Genomic DNA, 8,837 nt, shown 5'->3' on the forward strand with positions numbered 1-8,837 from the left:
TGTCTATCACCGATAGATATTGATATTTTGTTATATTTGTAAATATTTTAGTTTATTTTCTATATTTGAAAACGATCACCGTAAAATGATATTTTAAAAATAATAATAAATAAATGAAGAAAGAAGAGAGAAGAAATTTGATTTCTCCTAAAAAAAAGAAAAAAAGGGGGAGTTTGGATATTATTTATTTTATCACAAGCCCGGAGAGGACGGGATAAAAAATGTTAGAGAGAGAAAGACACCTTCACGTGTGATTACTTTTCCCCCACCCTCTTCGCATCTTTTTTTTTTTCTCTCTCTCTAACATTATTATTATTATAATAATAATAATAATTATTATTATTATTATTATTTTATTTCCAAAATAAATTTGTATTGTCCATTTCCTATAAAGGACTAAAGTTATATTTATATTCACATTCAAAATTATAAATAAATACTCTTTCTTTATTTTGTACCATGTGATGTGAAGTGAACAAAAAATAATTTCAGTCCTTTGAGAGTAAATGAACCACAATTATTCTCAAAATTAAGTCAGCATTCATTTAATAGCCTTTTTTTAATGAAAAATACTTATAATTTCTTTCTAATGTGTATAATAATTATATCTATATTTTTTTTAAATTATTCATCTCCAATATTTTAAGGATTTTAAATCGATTAATTTTCTTTTTCAATTAAGTTCTTACTCATTTAGTGGTTGAGTAATTGTAGCACAGTATTACTTGTAGGTTTGAATTTCCCTTTTTTTTTTTTTGGAGTGTAATAATATAAAAATGTAAAGTTGTTGGTGTCAATTGCGGGAAAAATAAATGGTTTATTGATGTGATGTCAAATTTTTTTATTTAAATAGTAGGAATGTGATTAAAATTTCATCATAAAAATAATTTTAAAATGCTAAAGAACTTATCAAATTTTGTGTAAAAGAGATTATCAAAATTTTCTTTTAAAAAAGTTAACTTTATCTGAATCGATTATTAAGTAAACTATTTAAATAATATAATCTCCTAAGTAAACTATAATCGATTAATGATGTAAGATAAACCAATCATCTTACTTAAAATTATGATGATTGTTTGTATTATTGTCAATAAACTTCGATAGGTTGATCAATTATTATATATGAACAATTATATTATATGTCAATTCGAATATAAATTAATAAATAATAAAACAAGGTTAAAAGCACACAATCTTGAAAATTGAGGTAAGTCTCGATATAGCACATCATGCATGCACATAAAGGAAAATTACAAAATCTCTTAATTGGAATTGACATATATATCTCTTAATTGGAAGACTTTTCTCTATTCCGCATCTTATATATATCTCTTAATTGGAAGACTTTTCTCTAACCTCTCCTTTATATGAATTGTAGGGTTACTCATTGCCCCTCCTCTGTTTCTTTTGATTAATGTATCACTATTGGCCTCGGGGCATGGTGATGGTACGAAGGATGTATCGATCTAGTTGAGATATCCCGATGCACCTATTGATCTCATATCCTCTAGTACTTTTATTTTTTTAGAAAAAGGAGAATTTAAAACTTCTAACTCCTTAATATAATATTATAAATAAAATCAACTTTGGGAGGATAATAAATATTTGAAAGTCTCACTAATTTGGATCATAACTCAACTATTGTAGTTAAAGTATAGGTTCTTGTGAAGTTTACTACTCTACTTATTATTGAACTAAAAAAAAGTGATGATCTAGGATTCTACACTACATTCATTATATGTTGAAGAAACCCAACTAAATTCCTGTAGAAAAAGAAGAAATCAGGGCATTATTAAAACCTAGTGCTGTGTGAAGAAGATCAGGTGATGAAAGTTTTGTGTAATGATTTTGATATAATTGAGCAACCAAAAGAAGAACTAATTAATAATTAAATAATTAAAGAATTAAAGAAGAAGGGATAAAATTAATTAAAAAGAAAAAAATGTGGATGATGAAGTGGAAATTAAATATATATTCATAAGAAAAAGGCAGACAAAAGATTAATTTATGAAAAGAGGGGTTGGCCCCAACAGAAGAAAAATGAGGCAAAAGGCATTGACCTTGATTAGATTACAGACCACAAAGGTGTTTTTGTTTGCTTCCCTTAATTAATTCGACATGTCGTTTACCAAGTTTCTAAATCTAAGTGTTCTTTTCATTTTCATTTAATTTTTTTTTATTTTTTTTCCCTATCATATTCTTTTCCATTACATTCTCCTAGATATTCTTTCTCTAATCTTTCAGCAAACCCTCATCTGGCATGCAAATAAATAAATAAATGTATATATATTAAAAATATATATTGAGTTTTATTATTGTTTAAGAAAATCATGTTGGGTTTTATTATTATATTGTCTTATTTGTGATTGTTTGATCCTTTCAGAACACTTGGGTTAAATATTAATTATGATCATTCAAAGTTTCTTATTGGGAACTCACCCCATCTTTAAATGCTCATTTTTCATGATTATAATTAATTAAGATTCCAATTCTATTGTTGAGTTGAAGGTTGCTTTGGGTAGTTTAGATAGCAACAACAAAGGTAAAGAAAAAAGGGAACACTTATAAAATTATATTAATTATGAAAATTAAGATTTTAAGGTTAATTTGCTCTTCTTAAGCTTTCAAAATAGAATCTAAATTTACTCATTTAATTCATAATTTTTTTAAAAAAATTACTCAGGTATGTATATGTTATTACAAGTGGGGGAGGAGATTTGACCCCTAACCTCAAATGAATAATAGTACTATTTAAAAAATTGGTGTAGTGTCTAGACTTTGCAAAATCTTTAATTGGGGTCACATTGCTATATGTGCATGCAATTTCAAACTTATTAGAGTTTGTGTGGTTGGCAATATTTGTTTAAGCATCTCAGTTGTTATGAGATGTGTCTTTGCATTGGTGGTTTTAGAAAAAGGAATGTCTTCGATAATGTTGATCCTGCAAAATACTTTCCATATTGGTGGTTTTCTTTGTTGTCTTAATCTACCATTTTATTTTGTGTGAAGCTCGTATTTGAAATAAAAACAACTTAGTGTATATTCGGTCAACATTGTAGTGTATTGACAGAGTTGAGTTTCTTGAAGACGTACTTTGTGTTCCTCATATCGAGGGTAAGAAGATCCTTTTGCAAAGAGTTTCCCAAGCTTAGGGGGAGTCTAAGCCATTCGAACAAAGGGTCTTTGTTCTTAAAGGAAAGATACGATACAAGTGGGAAAGAATCTCATGACTTGAGGCGAGCTCAAGTCTTATAGAGAGGGAGTTTCGATCTTAGGAGAAGCCTAAGATTTGCTTCATTGATAATACAACTTAGGGGGGCTAAGACACTGTGAGAAAGAGTTCCATACCTAAGGAGAGCCTAGGTTATTAGTTGAATGATAAAAATGTACAAGAGTCACTGTAATTGTGCATCTATTACAGATAAGTACTGCGTTATAATTTCTTATCATTGATATTAATGAAGTTATCTTTCCTGAGCACATTGCCCCAAAGATGTAGGTGATTTACACTGAATTGGGTTACCGATCTCTATTGTTATTTTCTCTGTTTTGCATATTTGATAATTGTCTGATTTGAATGCTATAACATTGGTTCTAATAGTGTTAACTTGCATACCTCGGCCTTATCGTTTTCTCAAAACTAAGTGTAGTCAGACTCTTTAAAACTTAAAATAAAATTTTTCTTCATAAATAAAATATTGTCAAGACACTTTAAAGAGAAGCCAAGACAAATATTTAGTTCGAGATCCTTAAAAACTTTAACTAAGAATGAACATTTAAACTTAAAGCTACTAATCTCAGTTCACATTAAAATGTTCAAAACATATTGAAAATATGATAGTGAGTGGAAGCAATGACACTAATCCATGGCATCATCAACAGATCTCTTAGTCAAGTATTTGTACTACGTTCTTGCCTTTACTTGAAAGATATTTTTAAGAAAAGAATGAGTATTTAATTTACTCAATAAGTAAATTCATTACTGTGGTCAGACTACTCAATCACATGTAAATATGAATTGGAAACTTTAGGTTAGTGGGATCTAAAGATTGTTCATTCCTAGCTCACTCCATTACCTTTCACCTGGAATGCATCAATTTTCATACACATTGTGTTCAATGTACATTACTTTCAATATTTCACAAGATCCATTGGACATGCATCACTTTCATATACCTCAAGGCTCTCTAAGTATGTCGGGATGTGCACCACTTTCGTACACATATCGTTATGTATACACCACCTTCATATACATAGAACCCACTAGAATGTGTATCACTTTCATACACATTATTATATATGCACCACTTTCATATATACAGAATCCATTGGGCGTACACCACTTTCGTACACTTTAGGCCCATTTAGGTATGTATCAATTCATACATATTGACCCTAGCATATCTTTCATGCATTAGAGCTCTTGAATATGCACAACTTTCGTGCAGTCAAATAATGTGGAAAAATTTATAAAAGGAGATAGCAAGTCATATTCATAATTTCATGTGACATACACACATTCATAAGATCTCACATAAAATCACGCCAGCACTCGTCATGCTAAGCATATTACTCGTCATGACAAACATTTATAATTTCATAATAAATTACATGAAAACATGTCACATCAACGTATGTCAAATTTAAATATTTTAGATGGCAAGGCCAAAATATTATTGGATAAATTTTCTTTCTTAGCAATAAGGCATTTTAATAGTAGTGTTCATTAAACTTAGATTAATATAATTTACTAATTAGTAAAATCTCTCACACAAAACTCGCTTGGTCTAATTGACTTGTGTTCCCAATTTAGAAAAAAAAAAAAAAAAGAAAAAAAAAAAACCTATTGATTAATAATGGAGAACAACGAGCATGACTGTTAAAGTTAGAATTTTTTCTTGGATAAACTTTCTCTTTAATAGAATGGTTATAATCTTATTCAAAGGTTCTATTTATAGAGATAAAGCCTAACCTAAATAGGATCTAGATTCAACTTCACAATTCCAATAGGATTTCTAACTTTAAATCCTAACTTACCATAGGATTTTCTAATTAAAACTCTTTGAAAAGATAAGATTGAGTTTGTAAACTTCAATTAAAACACTAGGAAATATTAAATCCCCAAAATTATGAATTCAAAACTTAAATTTTTTTTAAAAAACTCTCATCCATAAATTCAATTATCTTCCCATAATCCAATTAAATCTATTTTACTTAAACTAGATTCCAAGCAACTCTTAAATACTCAAATCAAATCCAAATTAATTATACGTGATATAAAATCCAAATAAATCTTCAAAAGAATTAAATTAATCTTATCTTAAACATCTCTGAAGTTACATTGATGTAATAATAGATATTCAATTTAGTTATAATTATGAGCTATTACTTATAAAAGGTAAATTTTTTTTTTTTAACTCTTACGAATGAGTCATATCAATAATGTAATCTTTACAGATAAATAAAAAGCTTTTGTTTTGCTAAATAACTGATAGGACTCAACGATATAAATTCGGTAAAAACATATATCTATTTGTCGAAATATATTTTTAGCACTCTTTTTTGTGAGCTTGAAAATCGGTTATATACCCAATGACAAACAGTTTATTTTTTGGGAACTTAGATATTTTCTAAATCTATAGATGTATGAAATTAAAGATGTATAAGAATATAAATGTCTTACATAATTAGATAATCATGTTTGTTTTGCAAAAACAAATTATAAGGATGATCTGAAATATTTGAAAAACTATATTGTTCTGCGTCTTGCACCTATCTTAATATAATTATTATATTAATTTAGGATAATTTGAATTTATCTAACATTTTTATCTTTATTAATTTAATCTTTTATTTCTATTAATGTTATTTATATTAATTTCTTGTGATGTAAAACAAGTTAACATACATTCATTTTTTTGGAGTTTTCTTTAAAATTTTGGATGATCACCCATTGGAAAAATAAAATAAATAAATAAAATATCTACATTTGAGCTATATATTATACTGTTTAAATGAATTTCATTGATGTGAAAAATATGTAAAAATGTCAAGAGATGATTTCCTCAACATGGAAATCTTAATTAGAAAACCATGTGTCTTAGATGACATCAAAAGCTTCCTTAGACATCTCCAAATGAGCATGTTAGAATGTTCTAAATAAACTACATTACTTCTTAAAAAAAAAAAGTAATCTAGTTCCTACTAAACAAACAATCTAATTATAGTTATTAACTAATTTAAAGAAATATGATTTTAATCATGTGTAATTCAAATTAAAATAAAGAAAAAACACATTTAATTTAACCATAATTTTGTAAAAATGGTTATTCTGAAATATTGCGTTTACTAATTCAATAATAATAATAAAAAAAAAATGAAATGGAAGTTCACATTCGACTATATTGATATCATCGAATGGAACTTAGGTTTTATATGTAGAGTATAATAAGTTAATTTATAATCTTTACCACTAACTTTAAATCTAATACTTGCTTTAGTTTTTGGGACATAAATCTTCATGACCATCAAAAAAAAACATTTCTAATGTTTTGACTAATCACAAAATATATAATTGAAAGTTCTTCGTTTGGTATTGAAAATCATTTGGAAAAAATCTTAATCGTATTGTCTTTGCTAAAACTTATTTAAATTAAATTTGTTAAAAATACTTTTAAAAAGGGGTTAATTTCATGTTTATTTTAAGAGCAATATCCTACTAGTTTTTAGATTTTCCTAAAATGAAGTAAAATTTTTAATTAATATTAAGTTGTCAATTTTATATTTTGAAGAAAAAGATTTGTTTTATATATTTATATATTTCCCATCTAATCAAATCTATTTCCTATTTTCTATAAACTAAATGTATACCATATTGATATTTTTTTAAATAATGATTTTTTTCTTAATATTTAAAATTATTCTATAACAAACAAAATTTATCGTACTAAACAATTATTTGAAATCTTAAAATAAAAAAAAATTAAAAAAATGAGTATAAGTCTATTGTAGTTACTATATCTAAAATAAGATGTTTTTGTGTTTACTTTTTAGTTATTATTATATGTTTATTTTAGTTATTATATTATACTCTAGTCTACCTTTTCAAGTTTAAGCTGAAATTTACTAAACATTATTTTACTTCTTTTCACAATTGATTTTCCTAAAAACACAATTGCCAACAATTATTTTAAAAGCTACAACTATCCCAAACGGAATCTAAGTTAATTTAGTTAGTTCTTACTTTTTACTATTATATGTTAGGTGGGAGAATCAAATCTATGTGATTTTGGGTCGATAATAGAAATTTTATACTAGTTGAGCTATATTCATGTTAGTTTGGTAACTTTTGTTATATATCTAATAAGTGATACTATTATTAATTTAATTTAGGATGATCATAAAAATGATTTAATACCTAGCCGAAGTGAGAGGCTTAATTAGCCCGTCGGTAATTGACATGCTCTCTCCCCTTAAGATTGAAGGTTTAATCACCCATTTCTGCAATTGTTGCAATTATTGGACTAAGGAAAAAACTACAAAATATTTGAATTGAAATATTGTGGGTATCATATTAATCAATTAATGATGGTTAATGATATATGTACTTTGGATTTCTTTCTATTTTGGTCCTTTATTTAAATAAAATTTAAAATTAGTTATTACCATTAGTTTATTGTTGATTTTTTCTAAAAATATTTAGTCTCCATTAACATTCCTTCAATCCATTTGGAAAATTATATGCACCCAATTATTATTATTATTATTATTATTATTATTTAACTAATTTTGATAAAAATTAATTTTAGAGAACTGAATTCAAAGTTTCTTAAAATAAATGTGGTAGATTAAAGTTGATAATTAAAAATACAAACTAAAACTAAATGAAATCCAAATTAAAATACAAAGACTAAAAATGATATTTTAACAATTAATGATGGATTGTTATAGTTCATGAATATGGTAAGTTTATCAAGGACATAAAATATTTAAGGTCCCCTCACCTGCAATCTTTGGAGGATGTTGCTAATATTTTGCCCATTTAAGGTTATTTTTAAATTAGCATTAAATTCAAAATTTTAATTTGTGGACCTAAATAAAATGAGATACAATAATAGAATAGGTATATGATCTCTTGCTCTATTACTAGTACTATTGTAAATTATCTAATGCCAAAGAATATAAAATGAATAAAAAGTTATTTTAAATTATCACTAAACCTAAAAATCTAAGGTTTGTTTGATCTTTTTAATATTTTAACTGTTATTAGAAGTTTATATAGAAACTACCATTTTATTTTGCTCATTTGCGTACTTAGTTTAATTGATTAAGACATATATTTTTCGAATCATCACATCCACGGTTGTTGAGCTAAAAAAAATTATTCAGGCATGCTCGAACACACGCGTACACACTATCGCACACTACCATAGCTACCACCGCACTCTGCTGGCTAACTCCAGGCACACACTGGTGGTCACAACCATGCATTGGCACCTAACTCCGACCACCACCACCATTGAACAGCTCCCACCACCTCGGGCAATAGCCACTGACAACAACCAACTTTGGTGACCTTCAACTACCACCAACGCTGGCCAACTCTGGCCACCACCTCCACCTCTACTTCGACGATCATTATTTTAAATTATTAAATTATAGTATTGTATAGTCGTCCTTTATAATAATTTAACATTAATAAATTTATTTTAATATATAACAAACCAAACAAGATTATATATATAAAGACACGTTTGAAAAAGAAGTTATTTTTATCAAAAGTATTTAAATGAAAATGAATTTTTGAAAAATATTTTTTCTGAGCCAATCCTGTTAGA

The sequence above is a fragment of the Benincasa hispida genome, chromosome 1 (genome assembly GCF_027475165.1).
Source record: "Benincasa hispida cultivar pf3 chromosome 1, pf3_genome.v1.1, whole genome shotgun sequence".
In the NCBI taxonomy this organism is placed as follows: Eukaryota; Viridiplantae; Streptophyta; class Magnoliopsida; order Cucurbitales; family Cucurbitaceae; genus Benincasa; species Benincasa hispida.